Source organism: Haliaeetus albicilla, chromosome 16 (assembly GCF_947461875.1).
Source record: "Haliaeetus albicilla chromosome 16, bHalAlb1.1, whole genome shotgun sequence".
NCBI classification, from domain to species: Eukaryota; Metazoa; Chordata; class Aves; order Accipitriformes; family Accipitridae; genus Haliaeetus; species Haliaeetus albicilla.
In genome coordinates this window covers 7241814-7267828 of record NC_091498.1, presented here as the reverse complement: position 1 = coordinate 7267828, position 26015 = coordinate 7241814, and the positions used below count along the sequence as shown (strand labels likewise).

The 26015-nt window shown below is 46.1% G+C and overlaps 1 protein-coding gene across 9 annotated transcripts in view; it reads right to left on the bottom strand.

Annotated features, from left to right (window-relative positions):
- Positions 1 to 26015, bottom strand: part of HIVEP3 (HIVEP zinc finger 3) — a 274785-nt gene that overhangs the window by 116833 nt on the left and 131937 nt on the right. For 6 of the 9 annotated variants that reach the window (XM_069803395.1, XM_069803400.1, XM_069803401.1 and 3 more), the window contains one exon: positions 1949 to 2043. The exons of 2 other annotated variants lie outside the window; for them this stretch is intronic. The gene's annotated coding sequence lies outside the window, so the exon portion shown is untranslated. Of the gene's footprint in view, positions 1 to 1948; positions 2572 to 26015 lie in introns of those variants that run through there. One more of the 9 variants, XM_069803397.1, reaches the window with a different exon arrangement.

The window sequence follows — 26015 nt, the reverse complement described above, 5'->3', positions numbered from 1 at the left end:
AGAAATTAGAAGTGCCCATTGTGGATTACGATGAAAATGGTCGATCACAGTGAATAAGTCCCCTTCCTTTATGCTGCAAGAGCTTCCCCAGGAGAGCAGAGGGCTCCTCAAAGGCATTTCTCAGGGGCTACACTGCACTTCTGTGTGTGCTGAATGTATTCCAGAGAACACAAAGCCCAGACCTGCTGCAAGCAGTTTGGTGGTAACACACTCATTAATTAACCAACTAGTAACTTCTGGAAGTTTACACAAGTCCTCTGCAGATTTTGTTTTTCCTTTCCTTAACAAGGACTGCAGTGAATCCTTCACTAGTCCGAGAAGCCCAATGGCAAGCCTTGGAGGCAGAAGGCATTTCTTCTCAGCAGCAGGTCAGGGCAGCACCTATCAACCCCCACCACATCCTATGCCAGTATCTCTGCATCCTCCACTGAAGGATACTTCTCTACAGATGAAAGAAATCATATTTCCAGGACCCCCTGCTAAGAGCAAGGCAGGAAGGAGATGGGGCAACTCCTTGAATGGGCTTTGGAGCTTCTTGACACCTGTGAGCCAAGTGAGAACCACAATGTCCCACCCCACACGAATCCCACCCATATTTATTGAGGAAACACCCTCTGACAGCATTATGAACATCTTCCTACATGAATCAGAAAAGTTCCTGAAGCACTGAGATTGTGAGAAAAATATGACAGTCCCCAACAAGCACAAACAGCTTCCTAGGGGATCACTGAAGCCCAATAAAATAAGAGAAACAGGAGTTACAACAAAGGAGCTGTCAGGACGTCCAGACACTGAAGGTTAAAACTGGCTCTGCATGCTGACACTAATAATCTTTCAACACCAGGGAAACCAAAAGCCTGTAAGCTACAGGTTATCCTCTAGCAGCAGAGCAGGGTTTGGATTGTATTGCTCACACCATAAATCACCATGTCAGCTGCCCCAGCCATTTCCACTCACCAAAGTGTAACTGGGTAAAAGTGCTAGGCACTTTCACGATGGTCGGCCAATTAGCTAAAGAACGAGGAGGGGAGAAAAAATAAAATAATGCATGGTGCCTTTTTCCGGAACAACAATCCACACATTTGCATAGAGCAGCTCAGTGTGTGTCTGCATTTCTGATCACACCTCTGGGTGCATCAAAAGCATTATTAATTTCCATTGAGGAGGATTAAGAAGCTTAAATCGTTAACACTCATTTACTCAGACTTAATGCATTTTTAAAGCTGCCGCACTTTATGCTGACGTGCAGGTGCTAATCAGCAGTGAGAAACACTTAAAAGGGATAAAATACCCGAAGGGTCAGCCCCTGGTACAGGCCCTCCTTCTCTGCACCCAGCAGGTTCAACCTCCTCGCTGGCCTGCAGAAGCCCAGCAGGTATTCCGGACTCCGGCTTGGGAAAGTCAGCTTGCTGGGAGCTCACGCAGGGATTTTACTCTCACAGCTTCTGGCTCGCATCACGTGTCGCCCAAGAACAACCCCTCTGCTCCCCACTTGCTTTCCTGTACAAGTGATAAGGAGGAAATCCGTCCCAGACAGACAGACAGAGAGCTCGCCCCTGCCACATGGTGCAAGCCAGCGAAAGTCCCCAGCTCCCAGGACCTTAATTAGAGGTGGCCGCCAATTAAGAGTGGAGCTGCAGTTTAAGCCTGTGCCAGTGCAGGCACCCGGGCTGTCTGGCGGCGGATCAAGAGAAACAACCCCTCCGTGTTTACAGTGTACAGTAGCCCGACATCCCGTAACTCCCGGTTACTCATGGCAGTGACCTCATCAGCGAGACATGCCCGTGCCTTACGAGTGCTCCTAATTACGCCTTATCGGCTGCTCTTCCCTCCTAGCACTGACCACGGCTGATACGAGAAAAATAAAGATCTCCCTATTAAAGCACCCCCATTCGCACCCCCCCTCCCCAGCAGCGAGCGCCTGGAATGAAGCGATGGGGTTCGTTACCTGCACTTGCCCCCCGCACTGCAGCCGCGGCTCTCCCATGACTCTGCCCGCTGCGAGGTTGGGACCCTGGGACTCCAGGGGGATCTTCTGCCGGGCTGCAATAGAAAAGGTTAGTTTAAAGCTCCTTATTTGGGCAGTGATGTAAAGGGAAGTTGTTCGGGCAGCGCCTCCCCCTTTTTCCATTCACTACACATTGTTTCCTGTTGTCAAGCAGCTGCTGTGGCTTTCGGCACGGACGAGGGAATCCTTCAGCCCCGGCTGTGGCAGAAGGCGCTGCCGAGGCAGCCCCGCTGCCCGATGCCGGCTGCCCACACGCGGGGCGGGGGGAGCAAAAACTCATCCGGGGCTGGAGCACGGGAGCGGGTCGGAGCTGGTTCCCCCCCCCCCCCCCCCCGCACCCGCACCCGCCAGCGCTTTCCATCACAAAAGCGGCTTCTTGCCTGCGGGAGCCGGTGCCGTCGGAGGGAGGGGGGAGCCCGGCTGCCCCGGGGCTGGGGCGGGGGGGAGAGCCCCCGGCCCGGCGGAGGGAGCGCGCTGCCGGCCCGGCGCTGCCAGCGCGGCTCGCCCGCCCCGCCGCCTCCCTCCCTTCTCCATCCCTCCCTCGCCGCCTTCCTCCCCTACGTCCTCCTCCTCGTCCCCTCCCCATCTGTCCCGGCTCCCCCCCCCCCCCCGCGCTGATCCAGGCTCTCTCCCGGCGGCACCCGGCGCATTGCATCGCGGGGGGAGCCCGCTCCGCTCCGCCGGACCGGGAGCAGCCCGACCGCGGCGGTGGCAGCTCTGCCCCGGGGCTGCGCTTGGGGAGCCGGGGGGGGGGGGGGAAGACGCGGACGGGACACACGCACAGCCCCCGGCCGCCCCGGGACGGGGGGAGGAGATGCTCTCCCGGAGGGGACCCGTGAGCATCCCCCCGCGGCCGCGGGAGGGACCTGCCCACGCAGGACCGTGCCGGGGACAGCCGGGGGCAGCCGCTCCCGCCGGGGTTTCCAGCGGAGGGAAACTCCGAGCTCAGCAGCCGCGTCCAGCCGACGCGGAGCGGCTCCGCAGCGCTCAGCACCCCCACGGCCACGGCGGGACCCAGCACGCCTTCACGCTGCCCGATTTACCCCCAAAACCCACCCGCTCCTTTCTTTCTAATTTTTGTTGTTGGCTTTTTTGGTCTTTTTTTTTTTTTAGGGGAGGGGTGGTCTCTTTTTTTGTCTTTTTGCCTCTTTTTTTGTCTTTTTGCCTCTTTTTTTGTCTTTTTGCCTCTTTTTTTGTCTTTTTGCCTCTTTTTTTGTCTTTTTGTCTCTTTTTTGGTCTTTTTTTTTCTTTTTTTGTCCTTTTTTTCTTTTTGGTCTTTTTTTTCTTTTTTAAGTTATCACTGCCGTAACAAACTGAAAGCCTGAGCCCTTGTGCTCAAAGGGGGAGACAAAGTGCTCCTTCATACGGCTGCAGGCAAGGCAAAATGATCGGGCAGGCGAGATCCGCAGAGCCTGTCCCTCTTCCACATGATGATGGCAAAAGGGCTCCAGCGGTGCTCGCCCTGGCTCCCAAGCGGGATCCCGGCTCCGGGCAGCCTGAGATGAGTTCAGAGGACAGAGCGAGATAACCCCAGGTTTTCAGCCAGGCAGCTGGGAAGAAGCAGGCTGGGTGGTTTTTAGAAGAAAGCAGAAGAGTAGCCTTGCATCCCAGGCTGTGTTTACATTTAAAATATATGTGCATATTCCGCAAAATGTTTTGTGCTTCTTCTGTAGTCGTTGGAAGTGCTACTGTAGATAGGGGTTTACTGGCAAAAATGAGAACTCTTGCCAAGATCACTTAATTTGCTCTGCTCATCAGTATATGCTTGATAACTGATTGCCACCATATGTGTACCTGGTAAAACATTCCGTGGTGAAAGCAGCTATACCCCATAGCTGGCACAGCCATCCTAGCAAAACTGCATCTCAGCCCTCCTTTTCTAATGCAGGCTACACCAAAAAAAAATCACTAGTAAAAAAGAAAAAAACACCAGCCATTACCACTATTACCAAGCCTATGTTCCTATCTGACTCCAGACTTTATAAAGTCAGGGGTAAGCCAAAAAAAAAAGTCACCTAACAATGAAGTAATGATGATGTGAGGTCTCTATGATGGAAAGAATTACGCTGGCAGCCAAACAAGAAACTTAGCAGGATGTGCTTTTGGGGATGAACATCAACAGAGTTGTCATTTCACTCAGGAAACAGCATGTTGCTTTTCAGGAGAATTAATGATTGGAAACCTGCTACCAAAACACCAGTCTGGCCTGTCTCCAATCAGCCACAGAGCAAACTCCGTGTAAACTTCATCCCCAAAATGCTTTTGGTGCTAAAACTGAGAAAATACCACGTAACACATGCACTTTCTATGAGCATATTATTTCCTCAACAGCCCAGTTTCACACCCAATTTCAGCTTCTCTCATTCCGGACAGAAATGAGAATTAGAGTGTGATGTAAAAATGCTTCATAGTTTTATTTGTTTAATTTTGGTCCCATGCTGCCACGGTCTCTCACAGCCTGAGTCGCTTCGGTGTAAGCAGGTGCAGTTGCTTAAGGTCTTTAAGGAATTGTACGGATGCAGTCAGACACTGGATACGCTAACGGGCCCACAAGGACTCTCAACCAGTGCATGCAGAGTGGCCTCTACCCTCCCAAACCTCACTTGATAAACACTGAAATTGGGTGTGCTTCCCCCTAGAGCAAACTATAACATGGGGCTGGCTGCAATTACAAAGTTTCTCCGTCCCAGTCGCTGGGGTTACAGCCCCAGCTGCATATCCAGTTTGCTCCTGGCCACAGAGAGCACATCGCAGCCAGAGCTCTGCATGGACCAACTCCAGTTTGTTGGGCCAAAAGCAGGTTTGTCACTTCAAGGCCAGCTAACGCAAGCCGGACTGAGCAGGGGGACTTGTGGTGATAGAAAGGACTGGATACAGCAAGGCGTCCACTTTCTTCATCAAATTGGACTTGAGTATTTAGATGGACACATAATAAATGAAATATAGCTCACAGGAGCAAAAATGCAAGGAACCCTAATCAGAAGGAAAAGCAACCGCCAAAGTCTCTCATTTACTCCATGCCACGGTGGGGAAAAATCAGTTACATCTCAGTTGATGCATAAGCACCTCAGATTCCAACAGCAGCCTCATGACAGTTATGATTTTACTAGGTCAGACAGACATCATCTCCTCCTGATTCATCTATGGTCTTCCTTCCTTCCTTTCTTTGCACATGAGGATGAACTGAGAACTGGCTGTGAGAAGCACTTAATAAAATATTACCTGGGCGAGGGCACCCAGTGTGCCTGTGGGAGGCTTCAGCACCTCTGCTATGATAAACTCTCTCTCCTTGGAAGACACAGCCCCAGGAATTCATGAAAATAGTAGCAAGGTTGCTACTTGCTAAATGTTGCTTTTAAAGTGCACCACACAGTACCAAACATGGGCACATTTAAGATTTGTATCCAAAAAAATGCTATAGATTTTTCCTGATTTATGTTTAACCAGCATCCTTTACCCTGCCCATCACACCAAACACCCAAACATGCTCTTCCCAGTTATGGAGGTTGATCTCTGTACTCCAACATCCAAAAAGGTCAAGGTATTTTTCCCCTAAATGGTACGAACATGGCCATTCAAGGCGATCAGCACAAAGGTGTTTGCCCGGTGGTGGTGGCTTTTCTTAGGTGGAAGAGTGCGGTTTTGCTTAAATGGGAAAATGAAGGTTCAGGTTCCCCTGAGGCCCCTCTTCCCACTGCAGGGTCAGGAACGCATGGGGTTAAGTTCAGGCCACGGTGGGTAGTTTTGTGGAAATCCTTTGTTAGAAACCAGTATTTAGTCAGGAAAGGGACTGTCCTCGGGTCGAGGATGGTTAAAACAACCACATCTCACTCCCCATTTAAAGGTCAGACTTCTCCTCCCCGTGGTGTTTAGACTGAGTATGCTACCTCCCCATCCTTCAACCACTCCTGTTCACCTCAGTGTGGCCCAGGGTATGCACAAATTACCCGCTGCCTGAAAAGGCCCCTTTGAAACTGTTTCCACCTCTTTTTCTTTTTTTTTGTTTGAGCACTATTAGTTTTTCCACCATCCCTGCTGCTACGCAGGAGTTCCCAGCGCCCGGTGCTCTGCACACTTCCAGCTGGTCCCTAACTCATCCCTCTCTTCCCTGCTGCTAAAATGCATTAACAGAAGGTGAAAGCACGGTCAGGACTTTCAGCTTCTCCATACACACGATTGCTAGAGCTCCCGTTTGAGTGACCGAGCAGGAAAGGAGGTTCCACCTAAAGAACCCCTTTGCTGCAGCGTGGGAATCAAGAGATTTTCATATCAGTTCTACTGATTTGCTATACAGCTATCAATGATCTGGGGAAACTATCTAGGGAGTTACAAATACTGTTGTGGTGGGTTTTTTAAAGCCCCTATATGTCCAAGTATGAGCAATTGTTTTCCCGATTGAAGAGGGGACCGGGAATACAGTTCCCATGTCATTCTTCCTCTCAGGAAAGCTGGAGCAGCAGAAACCTGTGAATCAAACATACTTCAGACTTATTTAACAACCTTTTACAACCTGAACTGTAAATCCCTAAAAGTGAAACGAGCTCTTCAGAAGTTTTAGGCTCAGTCAGCGCCATCGACAAGCCCTGAGCTCCCCCTGCTTTTGGAAATCCCACCAGGCACCTTTCCTGAGGTGTGTTTATTTTTAACAGTCCGACCCCAGAAGCCCACGTCCCTTTTCAGTCATCACATCAGCCTCAGGAGCTCAATGCCCACCGAAGGGCAGTGCCTGTTTGCATGCCTGGGAGCCTTGCTCTCCCCAGCTCACCTGGGCCCTGAACCTCAGGCGCTGCAGGAGCCCTGCATCTCACTTTCCACATCTGCAAAATGGGAATAACAGCATTCCTTAGCTCAAAAGGTCCCTGCGCTCATTAAATATTTCAAAAGCATGCGGGAGAATCTTCAATTATCCAAACAATCACTGCAAAGTTTCATTATTATTCCAACACTTACATTAAAGACACATGTCCTGGTAAGTAGCAGGCATGAGGAATCATTATGCTAATATTAGACAGAGCATCTGCTCAATGTTATATCTGAAACTTTGTCTCGAAGAAATAATTTAAATTATTTTTCTTCAGAATTGACATTTGTCAAACAATATGTTGCGAATAGAAATCGCAGCCAACTATGAGTAATCCAAGCGAGCACACGTACTCCACCACGGCGAAAAGCACTCGGGGAGAGAAGTTGCTGCAGTTTGGCATGGCAGGAATTAATGAGTAAAATAGCCAGGATGACGTGCTTCCTGCCTCCAAGCCATCCCTGCCAGCTTCTGCCAGTGGCACAGGCCCTCGCCTTGAGGCTGTGTGTTCTCCGTCTGCCTGTGCCCCTTCCTTCTACCTTCACTCCCAGCAGCTGGGGGTTACCCAGCCTCCCAGCTCCCTGCCCGCCTCCCGGGTTTCTGCTCAGCATCTCCCAGGGAGAAGGTTGGTTGGAAACCTGGGACCTCTCCCTTCAGCCATACGTGTACCTGTACAGACCAAAGGGCCTTAAGCAATGCTTATTGCACCACTGGAATAAACTACATAACATGTCTTCAAGCACCAACTTACCCTATTTTTATTTTTTTGCACAAGCACCTGAGCAGCTTCCCACTCACCTAACCCAGTTTTATGAAGTAGCAAGGGACAGGAGATAGCATCTTCAGAGCTATCAGCCTCGACCCTCTCAATTGCCAGCCCCATTTGCACTGAAGGAAGAGACTCTGCTACCTTCCAGCACGTTTTTTCCCTTCCCTTCTGTTTTTCTGTACAACCTTCCTATTAATTTTAGGCCAGTTGTTTCCAGCGTGCCTGGGGAGCCCTGGGGATCTGGAGGCAGCTTCTAAGGGTTTTGTGAGTTGTAACTAAGAAAAGCAAACCCAGCGCCTGGAAGCTTAAATTTGCTATGCAAATAACTGCACCCCACTGTAAAAATGTAAGATTTACAAATCAAAAAAAAAGGTTGGAAACCACTGACATAGACCAATATACGGTTAACACCCCAATAACCACATCAACACACGTGAAACAAGGTATTACAGAGTAGGTCCACATCTAGCAGAATGGGTGTCTATACATAACAAGCGTTAATTTAAAAATTAAATAAGCATTTTTACCATATATTTTGAATTATACTGTGTACACAGGAGTCACATTCCCCCCAGAATAGTGCAAAAATAAAGCTTCAATTTTACTTTTAAGAACTGAAGTTAAATGGTCACAAATTGCCATTGTAGTGTCTACTGGATAAGGTCTTTTGAATTCTACCTAATAGAACTCCTAAGTTCCATTAGAAATTGCTCATCTCAAATACCCTAAATGCCTGTTTGTAAAATCAGCCACTAAGCTCTGAGCCATCTCCCTTTTGGCAGTACTATATATATATATATATATATATACATATATATATATACAGAGAGAGAGAGAGAGAGAGAGAGTCCACAAGTATTTGTCTGCCTTTTAGACGAAAGATGCCATAGAAATAGCCATCAAAATTCAGTCATGCTGCCTAAAACCTGTTTCTCCTTAATTTTGATCCTGACACTTTTCAAGTAATCACAATCATTTCTGTCTGTGAAATTACCAGTTGTCCCATGCAAATATCCTGCTTAGATTCATTTTCCCTTAAACATGGCATGGCAAAGGATGAATTCCCAAGCAGGGAGAACACTATGCCCATAACCCCTGAGGCTTCCAGGAGGCAGGGAGTAAAAGCCATATGCAGCAACCAGCAGTGAGATGGGGCTTCCAAGCACCAAACAGGAAACCAAGCAAAGGAAATTAATAACTAACAAAAATATAAATAAAATACTCAAAGGGTGGGGGAGGTAATAGAGAAAAAAAAAAAACAAAACACACTCCCTGGAGAAAGCTTGTGCGTAAAAGGAAACACAGGGCTTGACCTTCCACCAGTGTCGATCCCTTCACTCCCAGTTTACTCCAGTGCAAGTGAGAACTGAGTAACACCCAAAATTTTTTTGCTCCATTCACCCTCATTGCGTGCCTCACTGCCCGGTCACACCAAACCATCAACCACCAGCAGCAGAGAGTGGTCCAGCCAAAGCAGCCCAATCCAGGATGTCCGTGCCCTTTGGGAAAAACAGCATGGTACAGCCCCGAGCTGCTCGAGTAAGCAATGCGAAGCCGGTGCCACACAGGCTGTTCGAGCTCATGGAGAGCATGTGTTTTGCTGGGCGAGCCATGTTATTTGAATGCCATGCTCAGGGAACGCGACGGGCTTTGAGTTTTCGGACGAGCTCCAGGTTTTAAGTCACACGTCCTAATCCACTGGTGCTCAGCCACGGGTACTGCACTTGCAGCTTGCGCATCTTGGTGCGTGTCTCGGCAAATTGCCAGCGTGCTGCCTTTCACGTGCAGTGGTGTCATTACAGCCGGGATTAACCCAAATGCTGCCACCACTTGTCTTTTAGAGGAAAACCCCATGCAAAGAAATAGCTGGCTGCTTCTGCCACCCCTCCAGGGCAGCATCCCGCTGTAGCAGCCACTGGCACCTGCCCTGCAGCAGAGGCAGAGGAGAAGGCAGCAGCCATGGGCAGCGTGCCCCGTCTTGGACCTTTGGCACTTGCTCACACCCTGCTCCCGTAACAGCCAGCTCTCAGGTTCCCCTGCTCAGCCCGATTTACCTCTCTGGCACGCGAGCTGAGGGAAAAGCCGGGGCACTGCCCTGTGAGCCTGAGGGACTCTCAGTTTCGTTGCAGGATTTTTTCATTTGCTCCAGCTGAACTGACAGGTTGGTTACTATTTTTAAAAATGTCCCCTGCACACCCTGACCTTTGGATGGGTGCTCTTGCAGTATCATTAGTATGTACCCAGATAAACAGGAAAGTTTTCCCAACAATTTGCCCATTCATTTCAATGGAGTAGTTCTGAGTTGAATTTGGCCCCAGATTCTCCATGGTGTTTAAATAGGACAGTTTATGCTGCACACGGCTGTGGACTCACCCAGGAAGAAGTAAAATAATGAATGACACAAGAAACATTGAATAATACATCCTCATTAGAGAAAAACTAGATTAATCCTGAAGTGCAGTCTTAAATGGGGCTACATCATGAGGTGGATGACTACAAGGCCTGGATGGGGATGGACAATGACAGCTCTTACTTTCTTCTAGAGACAAAACACTCATGCATTCCCTAAAGCTGCCTCCTCTGCTAGGACCTAAGGATAAACTAACAACTTTTAATACAGTTCTTCCAAATCCAGTATATTGAGCAGCAATTAGAAACTCTTAAAACTTTCAAGGCAGTAACAACAGCAGTGTGTTTGGACTGAAACTTCACAAATACCTATATACTGTGAAGCCAGGTAATAACGCATCAGTGAATTTTCTTGGAAGAATTATTTCCCATGACGAAAGCTCCACCAGAAGCTTCTGCTGCTTTTTGCATTAATTGCATTACCTCATTTCTGCTTCTCGCTAAAGAAACTTGCAACATTTTGTCAGCTCATATTCTCTCTTTCAAGTCAGAATTAGCAATAGAAAACCAAAATAGTTTTATTAGTGGACTGTGTCCTTTTAACAAACTTCAGTAATAAAACATCATAAGTTTTGCATCTGTGGCTAAACGCAACAGGACTGGGGGGGTGTGCATTTGGCCACTAACAGACAGCATCTTTTGATGGAAGCTCAAGGGAGAGCAGGCAGCAGCCTAACAACACCAAAAAAGGGGGAAAAAAGCATCATTCAGGCAACAACCATAACTTTATAGTTAAGAGTCAGTTGAGTTTTTTTGCATTTGTAAAGCAGGGATTTCAGTTCTTTGATGTATAAGAAAATGCGCACAGCACAGCTTCTCCAAATTTACAGCATTTGGTCTTTAAGTGTAGAAATATGCATCCACTGGATAATAATGTTAGAGCTGGTGCAAAACTAGTTTCTGCAGCAAGCTTGTCTTTGTCCTAAGTGACCTCACAGCACAGTAACGTTGGCTCTGAAATACTTTGTGCAAAGTTAAAATTCAGTAAAATCTTAAATGTAGACTACACTAGGAAAAATATAGTTAAGCAAAAGTATGAACGCCTGTTGCACCTAATCAATGTGCTCACCTATGTTACATCAGCTACTTAATACAGCATCTCTGAAGCAGGGCTCTTATGAGACAAGAGTTAACAAATCTCTCATTTACTGCAGCCATGCATTTATCAGTGGCTGAAGCGAACGGGCAGGGGCAGCAGAGTATGGCAGCAGTTCTCATTGCTCACTTGCCACTGCTTGTGAAAAACATTGTGGCTACTTGGGAGTTTGAACACTGGGGACGTAAGGCTCCCAGCAGCCTTGCCTCTTTGTCTGGCATCTTTGTGTGCTGCTTCATAGCACAAAGGAAGCCTTTAAAATACAGAGAAAAAGGGGGCTGGGGGTTTTAACCCTGCACACCTTTTCCCAATGTGCTATTCTTGGCAGCACAGGCCTCTAAGCTATTGCTAATAAAAATATATTAATGTCTGTCTTCTCCAGCATACTTCCTGGCTGGAATTTATCTCGCCCAACTTCAGATTTCTACAAAGTAAATACCTCCACACCTCCTTTTATGGAGGAAGTCCTAGAGTTGATTCACTTCATTGCAAGATACACATCTAAAGTAGTAGGTGAATCATGCCCTGGAACATTTTTTTTCTCTCTACTGACTGCAAAGGGAGAGTGGATGACTTCTCAACTGGAGAGAGATGAGAGGAGTCCCAACCCTGCTGCTCACACTGCCCCAAAACTCCAGTAGCGTGGTCTTAAAAGGACGTGTGTATGTGAGTGCATGAGTGTGCATTATTTTACACTTCATCAAACCACTAGAAATGTCACCTGACTACCTTCACTGTGGTTATTATGTGTAATTCATACCTTCAGTTGTGTATAATTCACTAATGAATGCCATACCAAAAAAATTACATGTTTTAGACAAGGAAATTCATCAAAAAGACCCTTCCAAATAAGATGTAGTAACTTAGAACTTAGAAACTTAGGAAATCAAGACTTCAAGTCACATACAAAAATAAATTCAAATAAACACATGTGAAGTGAAGGTATCAAAAAATCTCTAACACTCTGAACTAATACATTGCAGGAAATCATAAAATCACCACTGCAGTGTTTGTGGTTCCAGAAGCTGAGCTGCCATTCTTGGTCAAACCAAGGTCTATCAACTCCTGTATCCTTCTGTATCACTTCTCCAGAGGTAACCAGAAGGTACGTGGCTGTACCATCAAACTGCACTCAAGAAGGTATAGCGAGGGACGAGAAGGACAGGTCTCCACTGGGTGATTGAACTTCATCAGTACCATGATGAAAACCCAGAACTGCAAACAGTTTGCACAAACAGGAGAAAATAGCTGCAAAGTGCTTGGGCCACTTGGAAGTCTATGTACAGCCAGTAATTAGTTGCTATGTCCCCAAATGTCCAAGTAACCTATTGCAACAACCGAGACCGTGTCTGTGTATGTGGCTACAACCTAATTAGGGCTGGAGTATTTCCAGGTGAAGTTCAACCTCCGGTAAGCCCCTTCAAGTAGTGTACGGGCTACGCTGGCACTCAGGGATGGATCTGACCTATCTGTGGACAGCTGTTCCTCCCAGCACAGCATCAGGGACTGGGCAGGACATTTCTAATTTAGACAAGAGTTGGCTAACTTTCTTCCAAACTTAGTTTTGACAATTTGAAAGTAAACACTCCACAGGCAAGATCCCAGCTCTCTTAACGCAACTGTTTATTGGGTTTTTTTTAGGCTAGCTATCCTGTAAACAACATGGCCACACATCGTTTTAGCAACTAAGGGAGTGTTCATAACCACCAGGCCAGCCCCTGATAAACTTACTTTGCATGAGAAGGTATTTTTCTCTGATTTTATTTTTTCTGCTGTTCTATATTCTCTCTCCTGCATTCAGGGTCACACAAGCAACTGAAAGAGTATGAATTGGCTGTAGAGATGATTTGTGGTTTTATTCCTGAAAGAGAAGATATGGCAATGGTCTAGGAAATGAAAACGCAGATTTCTAGGAATCCAGAGAATGGCACTGAAACTCCAGAAAACTGAAATGCAGCCTTCAGCATGGGGATTGCCTGGACCCCTAACCAAGCAGTACACACCAGTCCTGCAAGCCACCATCCTCAGGACAAGGAAACAACTAAATGTGGGTGCTGCTTTGCCATTGGAGCCTCCTGCTCAGAGCAGATTCTGTGAGAGGAAGATGGGGAAAGTCCACATAGGTTTAGATCTGTAGCAGGGATGCTGGCAGACAGGTTTTCTTTGTGCATGGATGTCTTATTTCAGAGGTTTGCCTGCTCTGCCTTGGGATGCAGTGAAGATCTTTCACATTTTTTAATTTGAAAAATGAAATCAGGAGGAAGACCCTCTCACTTGGCTTGAATTAATGTGCTGGTTAAAGTGTTCAGCTACAATGACGGAAGCTCAGATGAGATCTGATTTTCTCCATCCAGGTGAGCATCCTAATAACCTGGCAGGTTGGATGTGGATCATAACCCTCTCCACATTGGGAACTGGATCTGTCTTATGTAAACAGTTAGTTATTAGTTGGAGGAAAAAATCGACTGGGGTTTTCCATGTATCAAAACAACCAGCAAGAACCAGGCTGTCACACACACAGGACCAGCTAAGCCTGACTCTGCAGGGGACTTCCTGGGAGCCTCTGTCATGGATTTCTTTCCAGATCTGAAAAAAACATGGTCAGAACTGGGCTATTCCTGCACAAAGTTCTGTTCGTGTGAATCCCAATTTTCCTGCTCTCCGGTGCTCAGGAGAGCACAGCTGCTTTTCTCCTCTGTGCCCACAAACACACTGAGTGTCCAAGCTTGGGGACAGGCAAGCCACACTGATCCTCACCTCACAGCACAGAGTGTCCTGTCCTACATTTTCTCTGTATAAAAATGCAAACTTTCAAAACTGTGATTATTTTTTAAAGAATTTTTGTTTTACAACTACTTTAAGTTCATTCTCCAGTGTAGCATTGTGTCAAGGGTATAAAATTAGCCAACAGATTATCTTTGGTTATTTTATTGAGCAGAGAAAGAGAAATAAAATATTAGGTAGTCTCTCTCTTTGCCTCTAGATTGCCCCTTCTGTCACATGAAGTAAGAAGGACAAATCTTGACGCTCTGTTTTAGTTTAGACTTTTTTGGGGGGGAAGTGGAAAGAGAGAAAAGCATTTTCTGCATCTGAGCTCCCATGGCCTAGGCAAAACTGGAGCCAGTCTTGGCCCACACAGCAGCTGGGTGATGCTTCAACAATTTGCTATTATACCAGCTTTTGTGAACTTAGGGCTTGTGTATCTGTGCACATCATGCTCCTTTTGGAGGATGAAGCTTTTAAAACTCGTCTGCTCACCCTTTTTAAGTTTCCCATTATAACTCCTCAAAACAGTGTTAAACAATACGAAAAAGCTGCTACAGTCACCTTCTGCAGCCCCCTAGAGACCCCAAACAAGGAAAAAATCGCAAAACCTTAATGTAAAATCAATGCTTCGAACTCAGGGAGGTCTGAAAAAGAAACATGGAGCAGCAGCACTACCTGAAAAAGTGTGTTTGAGCTGTGAAGTGCATATGGTGGCCAAATAAAAGGGTGCATTTCTATCAGTGCATTTCTGAAGCGCTTGATGATTTATTTCTAGATGCAGAAAGACGGGACAGGCACACAGTGAATTTCAAGGCAGAAAAGGGCTGTTGTAAATCAGGTTGTCGTTTTTCTTATCTTCTAAAAAGAAGCCCACAGAGGTTAATTTAAACAGCGAGGTATGTTTCCCTCTCTCAATTTTCTTCTCTCCCTCATGGCTTTATGGCAGAACTTATGTTATTGCTTACCTCCAAGGCGGGATAACAGAAAAGGACTTCTGCTGGAGATCAGCCAATGCTCTATGCTGGATATCCGCAGAAGATGGAGAAAAATCTTTGAGCTTTAGGTGATGTCCAGATGTTTTTGCATCTGCTTTGGCATCTTTGACTGGCTTTGGCATCTGACGTGGTGTGCGCATTCAGGAAAGCAATCCAGACTTGCCATGCTCCAAGCTGCTTAGCCTTGCAGATGCCTAAACTTGACTAGAGGCCATGTAGCACCTAAAATATCCCTGGGTGCTCACATTCAGGCACCCAAACATGCTCAGAAATACCCCAAGCTTTGGAGCTGGACACTTTGCTCATATCTAATCTATGTCTTGATCCAAAGGGAAGGCATCTGCTCAAACACCACCCACTAGGCATGGGCAGCCCCCAAATTCAGCATGAAGCACAAAAGCTGCTCTCTGATATGGATAGGAGCTGTACGAGAAATGCTGATGGGCAGTCACTTTCTTCCCAGAATAAGTTTTATGATGTTATCTTGGACTAGAGGTTTGCCGTTCCCCTTAGACACCTGTTCCTGCTCCCCTCACCTCCCACAACGAAAGGCAGGAGACATCACCTTTTTGGTGGAGACTGTCATGCAAGATTGTGCCAGAACACGGCCATGACTGTCTTTGGCCACTTCTGCAGGCTGTATTAGGTTTTGCAATAAAAATCTCACCTGCACACCCACAAAGGAGAACAGAGAGTCCACGGCAGGCAGGGGAAGCAAATAACACCCTGCTCAGCTACTCCCAGGCCCATCCCAGGAGCCATCAGCCCATCCTAGGCCCATCTCCACAAACCCAGAGTAGCACAGGGCACAATGGCAGGTGGAGACCAAAATTATGGGCTCAGAGGAAGGGACACCCTGCCTGGCTCCTCCGAGGGCTGTCCCAGGAGAGCTACAGCCCCAGGGTACAGTTGTGAAATCCATTGAGATGAGTCAAGTGGAGCTCCTTTGAGACTGAGGGGGTGTGGGACATGCAGGATGCAGGGGAAGGGCAACTGGGGGTTGCACAAGACTTACAACAGGATGTTTAGGGAAGGAACCACAGTTGGGGAAGGGAGGGATCAAGATGGTTTTGGGAGGAACATATGTGGTAAAATACAGGGATAAGGAGATAAAAAGGGCCATCCCTGTGTAAAGAGTGCTGGTCAGTACGCTTATGCAGCCATGCCCTGGTGCATGATGAGTGCAGTCTGTCCTATCTTCTATTAAACTTCATTTCCAACTATTTTCCTGGAGGAGGGATCTGATCTGCATGCTTGTGTACGGGGTCTGGGTGCAGCAGCTGGACTGGGACTCGGGTCAGTGTGTGATCACTAGCAAACACTAAGCCGGACTAATTGGGAAGTAGGTGAAGGTCCTGGGAGCCAGTGGGGTGTGTGTGTCTCTCTACAGGTGAGACCAGAGGAAAAACTGGCTATCAGAGGGACTGGGGTGTCCTGGCCAGCTGCCAGAGAGGGGGGCGTATGTGGAGATGTTGGTCTGTGAGTGGGTCAGTACCAGCAACTGGAGTTGCTGCAGCTGAGGCTGCAGTGCTGCACAGGACTGCGGTCAACCGCAACACCTAAGCATTGGGGTTTCTTTGGCACAGTGTGATTTTAGAATGGCAAAACTGTTTTGGTAGCTCTGTATCACCCATTACAACCAACAGCTCTGAGACAGTGACATAAAAATTACTTCCTTGGCCATCGATCCAGCAGATCTGAAACCATAACCTCCTCCAGAAAGCTGTATTCTGCCACCAGCTCAGAAGTTCTAAGCTTCTTTCCCTGACTCTGCTTAGATGTTTAAAAGACTAGCTTGGAAATTTTTCTTTTATATATATTATTTTACAGTTTCAATTCAACAGAGAAAGCTCTTAAAATTTTCCTTCAAGGGCTTAAGCCTAAGTAATTACAGGCTACAGTCACACAGTATATGCTGGCTGGTAGAGCTCTCTTCACTGCCAGAAAAGCAGGTCAATTATAAGCAATGAACCCACATTACCAGGAGAGAAAGCTGGTTTGAATTCTGGTCAATTAGTGCTAAAACTGTCTTGGAAGAGAAAGGTAAATTGAGCTAATAGAGCTATGCAGCAAGACCTACATATCTCAGCACTGAGCACAGACAGCAAAGGCTTAATTTCTGAGATGGCAGAAATTAATGATGTTTTGGCATAAAATCAACTTCAAACCTGCAGGGTAAAGTTGGTGAGGTTCCCATCCTGTCTCTTCTCACCTCCAACTTAGGGTCTCGATTAAAAAAAACATGCCTACTTAGGGAGGGTGCTGCAACACATAATTAACTTTAAGGATGTTCTTACATACTTTCCCAGACCGAGGCTCGCGACAAAGTGTAAAGAGCTGCGGTGTGTAAGGGCTTGCTGGACTCCTGCCATTCCCATGACTGCCACAGCCAGGGAGGAAGAGGAGGAGGAGCAAGCATGAAGCAGGCTTCCTCGGGTGCTCCTTGCCGAGGGCTGGCTCTCAAATAGCCCAGAGACCTGGGACCAGTAGCTTGAGTCAGGGGGTTTGTGGGAATCCTCCACCACCACCCCTGTTTTGAGCGTGGATTATTGGAAGTAACACAAGCTTCTAGGGAAAAGGTTAAAAAGAGATCATTAACTTGAAAACTTTGTTTTCTCCAGCTGGTAGATCTGCACATCACCTCCCAGAGGCCACATCAGTAGAAAGGAAGAGCCAGGCATCTCCCAGCTCTCTGTTCACTACTGCTCGTGCAAGGCACATAAAGGTGAATTGCCCCTTCAGGGTTTATCATCTAAGATGGCAGCAACCAGTGGGATGCAGCAGCACAGACAAGCCCAGAGGGATGACAGAGAGGGGAAACTGAGTAGGCAGTTCCCAGGACATGGAGGGAAAGCAGTGATGGGGAGCTGAGACTACTGCCCCAGATTGCCTCCTGCAAGCCAGGAAGGGGCTGTAGCTCCAGTGCTCCTCATGCCCTGTCTCATGTCACAGCAAGAGCACAAGAAGCAGACACATGGAACCTGGCTCTCAAGAGGCTATGCACCAGTGGCAGGGTCACTGGACTATTATTTTTAATCCCTGACTTGCCTCTGTGTGCCCAGGTATAAGGGGAACATCCTTCATAGCATGGCTGAGGTGGGAAGGTGCTTCTGGTGATCATCTTGTCCAACCCCCTGCTCAAGCAGGGCCACCTAGAGCAGGTTGCCCAGGACAGTTATCTGACATTGAAGTGTGCCAGGGCTTCCCTGCCTCAGAGCTTGCTGGTACCAGGCAAGTCTGAGCACCACAAAGTGCAAGGCATCGACATGGAGAATCTGGTCCTAGGCATGCACTTCTGTACTATGATATGCAAAGTGCTGTGTTCACCATGTGAGTGCCGCCATACCCTCACAAACCTTCATCCTTCCGCTGCCAGAGCCAGGAGATGCTGGCATGGTCCAGACCAAGGAAAGCTGGAGATGAGAGGCAAGAAGCACATGTTGGGTCCACCATATGCCAAGGCTGTCCCACAAACCAACACTGCCATATGAGAAGGTGCTGCGGTGGCTCTAGGTCCCAGCAAGTGCCCGCAGGCAGAGATGCAGGCAGTGTGGCCAGGCTCTGCCCACAGCATCACCATGTCATGCCTCTGCCCCCCCTCTAAACAAAGCTCCTCTCCTTACGCAGCGCAGGATGGGACCCAACCATGCACAACCTCATCAAGCATGAAATGTTAATGCCCACCAGATCATGAACTGGCAGGACAGAAACCATGAGCAGGTCATTGCGCATCACTTCATAGATTTGCAGTGGCATAAAGCTGATTAAGAAAGAAAGGAATCAAGGAATAAAGCTCTGCCTGGACACAAAGTGCAAATACAGGACACCCATTTGGTTAGACAAGGTTCATCCCATTTTCCTTCTCTGTGGATTTTGCTTGGGTTAACCCTAGCACAAAGTGGGGATTGTGAAAGCCCAGGAATACTCTGAGGTTGCTGGCAGCCAGTTTTATTGGCCTGCTCGCTCCTCCAGCTTTTCTTAAAAAGCTCAAAAGCAAAACAACTGCGGCTCAGACACGCAGTGATCCACCGAGCCCCACGTTTCTCTGTTTACAGGCAAACGGCTACAAAAACACCCTGTGTTGCTGGAAGACTCGACACCTTTTTTTTTCACTCTACTAAATGTTATGGTGACCTTAAACGGCATGAGCGCTCTCAGAAGCGCCTCAGCTGACCCATTGCTTATCTGAGCAGCTCCCTAATCTCCCATTCGGAGCTACAGGACCTGCCCATGGACCTTGCAGCTCTGCAGACATCTCCCTGCTCATGGGCGCAGCACTTCAAAGACAGGTGCAAAGCAGAACATAATAGTGAGCATAAAAGGAAAAAAAAAATGCTTCCTTGCTAGGCAGGCAGTGTTTGACTTGCACATGTGAGACTATATCTTAAGCAGCCTTGCTTTTTTATACCTCTCACAGAACAGACCTATGCCTAGTTTTATTAATAATAGACGTGTCTGTCTCTTTTTTAAAATGTTATTAAGATCCACTCAAAGATTTTCCTTGGTAATGAATTCCGGGGCTTAATTATGCACTGCATTAACAGGCTTAGTGTTTTTAAATGTAATATCTAATCTCGTTAGAGGCCACGTGCTCTTGCATTTTCAGAGCAAGTTAAATAACAAAACTAGTGTATCCTGTATACCTTTACAGTATGTTTACTGTATTGATCAAATTACTGTGGACACATTGGATACATTGCCACTGTGATGCATCTTCAAAGTGAGTCAACCTTTCTAAATGTTGCACTGATTTACAGAAATCCTTCACCTCCATCTCAATTAATGCCAACAAAACTGAAAACGTCTGTTGTTCCACGCTCATCTCAGTAACGCTCCCCGCATGGTTTAGGGAAAAAATGAGTTTATGCACTGACATTCTTCAAACGAATACTTCACGTTGGCTGTCATGCTACCACAACCAGTAGATGACAAAATGCTATTGCTTCCAGATCACTGTAGTATAAACCATGCTGTCATACCAGGACTTCCCATGTCTAATAGCTTTCAGACAAGCTTTCCCCATAGTGTGAGCTGGGTTAATACACGTGCAGCTGGTTTTACACTGGCAAAAGGACAGTCACACACAGGGAGAGGTTTCATGTCAGCCTCTCCCCCATGCTGTAACACCTAAATTTCTCATCAGCTTCCCCAGCACCATGATATGACAACTGGATCTAATATTGATGAAGATTAAATATGTGTATAGATTTCAGACCTGCTCTGCTAAATGCTACTCATTGACTTTACCTGTACATAACCAGGTCCATACTAGCCTCCTGTTTTTAATATTCACATTCTAAAGACTACATTTTTTTTCTGTACCCAGAACAAATAAGAAAATGAACCTACCCACCTCGCTGCTGGAAGATGCTATTTACTCACCTACTTAATTTTGCTTCTGTGGTGTAATAATAATAAGAGAAGAAATAAGAAAACAATCAAGAAAAAATAAGGGCATTTTGTTTATCTGTGTCAACATGAAATTGAGCTGGTAAACATTGCTCTTAAAACTCAGGTATCTTTTTGAGTTTAAAAGTTACTTCATACTCCAGGATTAAATGCAACTATGGTCACATGGAATTAAAGCAAATACAAAACATTAAAAAATGCTAACAACTACCTCATTGTCTGTGAGAAAATGTTTTGGTTTTTTTCATATAAACAACATAAGAATTGAGACTAAGCAAATAATATTATAATTGCCTCTATGGCTACAGAATAGAGCATAAATCTGAAATATAACTCAAGACAACAATGCATACTTGAGATATATCTTGTTAAAAGTAAAAGGCTTCAACAGCCAAGAGCTCACATTACGAACGTTAACAGCAGCATATAATTTTCATCAGGATTTCCACTGCGTAATGCCCATTTCAGTTTAATGCACACACTTGATGCATCATATAGAAGCAAGTCCCTCATCTGTACGCTTCTCTTAACAGCAAGACTGTTCACATTGACTGAAGGTGACCCATTACTCACAGATCATTTTAAAAAGCTGTGGTGCTTCATTTCTTCAAAACTCAAATATTGAAATGCATTAACAATTTTTGTGCCAATCCTGGGCCTCCATTAGGCCAAACTGTCCCAGTCCCCCGTCAATCCTCTTCAATAGCCCATACATTAGCAATATATATATGTAAGGATACCTGTTCCTCTGAATCTGACAGTGTATAGACATTCCTCTGCATATTTTTAGGTTTTGCATTTCTAAAATTTTCAAAGAATAATGAGCCCTTAAGCAAGCACAAATTGTTCTGGTACGAAATCCATGTATAGACAGAGAATCGTCTTGTTAAAATGCACACGGAAACATTCTGCAGAACATCTTTGAAAAAACTCCAAGAGAGAAACAATATGTCACAAAATACAATGTATTCATGAGCTTGCTATGGATAAAGTGCAATTGCTGTGCTGTTGTTATTTTTCCAAATACATGCGAGTGTATTTAAATGAGTATGGATGAAAGACAATAAAATACAAAGAATGACATTTGAAAAAGAAGCTTGCCTTTCTCTGTTGGTGCTGTTTGTGGCTTCTTTGAATAGGACTGCTTTTGTTCTTTTTGAATATATACCTTATGGAGCATAACAACACTTTCCTAAGAAATAAATGTTTCAATCTGAATCTTCTAAATACCTTTCATTTGAAAACTGGAACACATAAATACCCCAGTGTTAGCCTAGTAAAATCTGAAGGACTTTCAGATGAACAAGATAGGGTAGAAGTTTCACCATAGAGCCACACACAAATGTACAACTAAACCTGTGGGCTTGTTCTTTTCCGTGATGAATCTCTGCAGGAAAACAGAGAGCTGATCTTTGCTAGATTAGACTTGGAGGCGCTTCACTGGCTGAAGACCAAAAATACTGTGATTAAAAACGCTAACATATATTTTGGGATTACTCTGTTTAACTGCTAAGACAAGTTGCCATTACAATATCATTGGTTTATTGCTGTAGTCAGGATCTGGCCAAATAAAAGACCCTTTCTATACCTAAATGCTCGAATTTGGGATCTCAGAGATGCCCAACATGAAGTCCAGGCAGGACACGCAGCCAGAAAGATCTCACACATGATCTGATCAATTTTGAAGAACATAACCTTTGGAATCTTTCTGAATTAATACTCATTTCAACTTGAAAACCCCTGGGACAACTTTGTACACCAGCTTTCCAAGCAACTCAGTGTAGTATAGAGGAGCATCTTGGGAAAGATTCTAAAAATAGGCCCTCTGGTTACCACAGCAAAGTACCCAAACATGCATGGAAATATTTTAGTGCAAACAGAATCTGGATTTCACTTTTTTCTATCCCATTCCCAAGACCATAACCTGCCATGGTATGTTACAAGTACATATAATTAAAATTCAACATCTTTTCCCTGCACTGAGCTCCATCCATCTCTTACACCCACTTTGAACCTCATTTGCTCGCAGCTGCCCGGTGTTTCAATTCCATCAAACAGGACTTTTCGTAACTCTGAATGAAAAAAACATCAACAACTTTCTAATTTTGGATCTGCGAACAAACCTCGGAGCCCGGGCACTCTCCAGGAGACTGAGACAACTGATGTTAATAGCTGCACTTTACTTTTTACAAACCTCCTCAGCCCTGGGATCTTGGTAAGCTTTGCAAATACCAATAAGCATCTGGATTCCCCCGTGAAAAAGGCATTACTTATTATCAGAGCAAGATTAGTAGCCAGTGAGCAATTTCTGAGGGGTGGCAGAAGAATTATGTGTGGCTGGAGCAGGCTTTCAGCTCCCAAATACTGGCAAGAGACCTTCAGCATCTTTGCTTGCTGTTCAGCTATAGCTCAAAAACAAATGGCATGCACATTTTGTGACAATTTCTCCTTCTCCAGAGATGAATGCTGCTATCTCTGAAGGACCAATCTCAGCCATGCTGGAGACCTCTCTCTTTTGCATCTTGACCAGGACTTTGCAGTACTGGGGGAGAAGCAGCAACAATGACACAACTCCAGAAGCCATGGCCCAAAAGCACATGCACTTGTTTTGGATACACTATCCTCTTCAGCTCATGCCAAGCAAAAGCCATCAAAATCAAGATGACTCCAGGTGAGCATTGATTCAGTTTTTGCAGCTCCTGGAGCCAACGGGGTAATAAGCAAGGCTGGAGATAGATGGGAAGCAGTCTTCTTCAGACAGAGCCCATGCAGAGATGAAGGTCAGAGCTGCAACCATCAGGCTGACTGAGATCCTGGACCACTACCCACCTCACTGCTGGAAGATGCTTTGTAACCACCTACTTATTTTCATTGCAACAGTCTACTAACACTTATCTGGTGAGAACTGAATGATGATCAGTAATGCCAATCCCCTACAGACTCAAAGTGGCAGGAGCTGGCAACCTGCTCTTAAAAATGTGTGTTCTGGGCAAAACTGTGTAGGAAGGTGCATGGGAGGAATTCACCAGGATTATGCTCAAAGCAATACTCCAAAGGCTACAAAATTTAGCCCCAGAAACTGTTACAACAAAATTTTCAATACTTACTTACTTAGCCTTCACACAGAATTAACAGCAGTCCAGTAAAAACACAGCCTTATCCTGGTAAGAAATCATACACACATTTTAATGTGCCACCTGCATATACTGCGCAAATCTACAAGGCCCTAAATATAAACAGACAGCCCTTTCCTGGCTGTTAAAATGAACACTACCTCAGCTTGTTCTCTGAGCAAGCCAAAATTATAGCTGCTTGGAGATCAGAAACATTTTAGGGAGGGACACTTTCTGGCCGCCCCCCCCCCCCTTTTTACAGTGTTTGTAGTTTTATGAATAAGGCATTCATTGTGCCCAAACCTCAAAGATATCCACCTTGAAGGGAGAGCTAAAATTAGTGTTAAGTATATTCCTGAAACTGTCAGAAGAAAAGACGGCTCGTGTGGGATGCTAGAGATTCGGCAGGCAAAACAACATCCCTGAAAAGGCTGGGTCCTCTGCTGCACCTCTTGTTGGAAAGCCAATGGGTTTGCATACATCCCACATACACACTTGTTTACCTGTTCAAAAAACTTAGTTATTCCTGGGAAGTCCAGCAGTGTAAAGCGATGCCAGCACATACATGCCTGACCAGGCAGCTTCTGGGAGCAGAGTAAGCATGAACATGCAACTATGTGAGCAATTTCCATTCCAGAAGACCCCAAATCATTTTAAAGGCAGTAAATATGGAGCTGACATCCCTTATTATGAATTATTAGGCAGGTCTGGATGGAGCATGACACGTTTATCAGCAAAGGATCAAGGGAAAGGCAAAAGAAACCTCCTTTTCACTCCCAATGACATTAGGGAGTACATGGCCAGCGGTGCCTGGCTTCTGACCTGCTGCAGGAGGGAGGGACTGGTCAGTCACCTTGCATGTAAAAATCCAGAGCAACTGGGTAAGGAAAGCAGTGCCTCCCTGATCACCCTGGCTGGAGTGAAACCAGGTATATATGTGTGTGTAAATACATACACATATATATGGGTACATATGCATATACCTATATATAACCTCAGCACGCACTCGGTACCCTGCCAGCCAAGGCCATGACAGCAGCAGCGCTGGCAGGCAGCACGTGTGGCACATACCCCTCCTTTCCCTTCCCAACCTTTGCTTACATTTCATCTAGTCTACTCTGATTCCAAGGTTTAATAAAATTTAATCCCAGCATGTCTTGAATTAATTAATTAGATCTCGTTCCAAGCCACCGTGCCAATTTCTGCAATTACACTGTTACTCACAGAAGAGTCAGAGACCGGCTGCATCCATCCCCCGAGCAGGAGCAGCCACAGGCCAACCAGGGGGTTGTGAGCCGAGTCACTAGGCAGCAAAGGGGTTATTTTCAAAGCACTTTGATTTTTCTCCTCCATTATTTCCCCACTAGAAGAACTCCTGTAGGTATGAACAGTCATATCATGAGGTCAGCCCCGCTCCACTCACAGCCCTCAGCAACAGAGTGGGAGTCCCGTACCTGCAAATTCAGTCTTTATTCATCCAAATTGATGAGTTGGGACCAATGGGCTACCTGGTATCATCCAATCCATGTGTGCCAACTACAGATCTTTTGCTCCCTCCCTATGCTTCTGAGCTTGCTTCCCTCTTCAAATCATCCTCAGTAAAGGACTTTTTATTCCCTGATACAAAGAAACCACAAAACTTTTTTTCACCAGGAGCAAGCTGTGGGAATTCAGGAGAAATGGGGATATTTTGACAGGACAACAGCATTATTCCACATACTGATCTTCCCTGACAGATGATTTCCAACAAAGAAGACATCCTACCAAACACTCCGTAGAGCATCCTCAAAGCGCAACAGCTACACAGTCCTCCCAACATTTTTAGCGCTCTCTGCTCATCTTCTTCCCTGCCACAGCTAAAAGAAGAGCAATCTCAGGTGCTCAGTGGCCACAGTGACGAGTGTAGCATAAACGAACACACATGGACCACAGAACAGGAGATATTTCCCACTGCATCGTTGTCTGCTTTGCACCATTTCCATACAGTGTAATTAATTCTGATCTCAGATGAGTCTCATCAGTTTTGTCTGCTGCCAGTGTGCTGGGCAGGGACCCTGATGAAGTGCAGTTGTTTACAAACACGTTAAAGCGTATTTAAAACCCATTGTTCCTCGCTCCAGCTGCCCAAGTACTTTTTATTCAGCTCCTGGACTTGTACCAAAAATAAAAATGACAGATTGCCAAAAAGGACAGAGACGGAGGGGTGGATGGAGAGAGGGAGGGAGGGAGGGATGCGAAGTGGCTAGACAGCACAGCAGATGAATATATTATCCCACTGCCTCTGGGAACAGAGGTCAGAAGCCGGACCAGGCTGAAGAAACACACTGCAAGAAACACTTGTGAAATTAAAGGTCAGCAAGATAATGAGCTATAACTGCAGCCGAGCAAGAAGTATTTGCTGATGGAGCCTGCTCTGAGCTCTCACTGGAGTGTGGCTACCTGCTACTCCCAGGGTGCAAAATCTCTTCCCTTCAATTAATGCTTGCTGATGAGACAAAAGGCCTGGCTATGTCACAGCAGGGCAGCGGCTGCTGCTCTCTGGGAAGCCGTGCTCTTCCCCCGGCCACTCTCACGTTCTTTCCAGGCCAACAGCTTCTCCCCAAGGAAAGGCTGTGGCTTCTGCATGGGCAGCACCACCACCTCCCCCAG